We start from the raw sequence: 1,938 nt of genomic DNA on the forward strand, positions 1-1,938 counted from the left end.
CAGAAAATAATCAGTCATTAATTGTAAAAAAGTAGAATTATTATTTAATGAAAATAGATAAGGAAAAGTTTTTTTTTTCTTTATAATTGTATGTTTCTGTAAGAAAATTATTTTTTACTTTTGTTATCTGGTAATGTAGTTTTTCAATAAATTGCTATGTATATATAAATTATATATTATATATATATAGCTAAGTGCTCCAAGTACTCAAATTTAAAAAAAATTATGCAATTCAAATGACCTTGTAATTGTTTCATTTCATAAACCATACAAGCTAAAGTTCATTATCAATCATTGTAATATTTTGTTTAGTTAAGTTTTATTTTCAGTTTGTGTCTGTGTTCCAATAGCCTGTCTCTCTCTCTCTCTCTCTCTCTCTCTCTCTCTCTCTCTCTCTCTCTCTCTCTCTCTCTCTCCCAAGAATGTGTTCCCTGCTCTATATGATCTCACTTTTTAAATATTCTCTCTCTCTCTCTCTCTCTCTCTCTCTCTCTCTCTCTCTCTCTCGTAAAGAGTTACGTATAGCTAATGGCTACATTTTCCTTTGACCTATTGAGTGATTTCATAAATAAAATTGCCTCTGAACTGTTTAAAGACTTTCACAATTAATACATTTGCAGTTTACCTGTTAAGGGATTTTAATAATAAATAGCTTTGCATTCGAGTTTGGTGACTTTCACAATCAATAGAATTGCCTTTGAGCTGTTAAGTGACTTTCACATCAAATAAGTTTGCATTCGAGATGATGTTTAAGTGACTTTCACAATAAATAAGTTTGCTTTCGAGTTTGGTGACTTTCACAATCAATACAATTGCATTGGAGTTGTTAAGTGACTTTCACAGTAATTAAGTTTGATTTCGAGTTTGGTGAATTTCACAATCAATATATTTACCTTTTAGCTGTTGAGTGACTTTCACAATTAATAAGTTTGCATTCGAGATGTTTAGTAACTTTCACAATCAATACAATTGCCTTTGAGATGTTAAGTGACTTTCACTATTATTAAGTTTGCTTTTGAGTTTAGCGACTTTCACAGTAAATAAATTTACCTTTTAGCTGTTAAGTGACTTTCACAATGATGAAGTTTGCATTCGAGATGTTTATTAACTTTCACAATCAATGCATTTGCCTTTGAGCTTTTGAGTGACTTTCACAATAAATACACGTCTTTGAGTCGTTTAGTAACACACAATAAATACATTTACCCTGAAGCTGTTTCGTGAATTTCACAATGAATACGTTTGCCTTTGAGGTGTTAATAAGTGACTCGCAATAAACACACGTGTCTTTGAACTGTCTAGTAATATTCGTATTGAATACATTTTGCATTTGAGCTGTTTAGCGAGTTACAATAAACACTTTTAAAACCTCTGAAAGCAAACAGGCTATCAACACCGCTCTGAATTCATAAAAGAAACCAAACACGCAGCTCTCAGAAGAATTTGTCACCAAAATTCCTGACTTCTCACATCTCAAAACCCAAAGTTCATTTCACAATTTGTCCTCATCAAGTCCTCTTCCAATTAAAGTCAAATGGGGCGGCGACGACTTGTACCGCTTGCGGGGGGGAAGTCAGTGTCATCAGGCAGTGAATTATTTCGTAAGAGTTGAATAATTATCGTTTAAGCATAAAGGGATTATGACTAATGAATTCGCGGACAGCCTCGGGGGAGCTTTTAAGTTAACCGGCTCATGATGATGCCGGGAGCCGAGTGCATATTGAGTCGTCTAATTAATTACTGCTAATTAGGGCTTGCACTTCAAAGCTGCTTTTATTTATTATTATTATTATTATTTTTCCTCGTCGTTTGCATTCAGTTTCTCGTTTTCAGGTCTCTTTCTCTCCGCTGTGAATGGTTCTTTTTTTATGCTGTTTCATTTTTCTCTCTGTCTGTATCTGATTTCTAGTGTTTGTTACGCTGGTTTTTGTAATAAAG

Source organism: Macrobrachium nipponense, chromosome 8 (assembly GCF_015104395.2).
Source record: "Macrobrachium nipponense isolate FS-2020 chromosome 8, ASM1510439v2, whole genome shotgun sequence".
Classification (NCBI taxonomy): Eukaryota; Metazoa; Arthropoda; class Malacostraca; order Decapoda; family Palaemonidae; genus Macrobrachium; species Macrobrachium nipponense.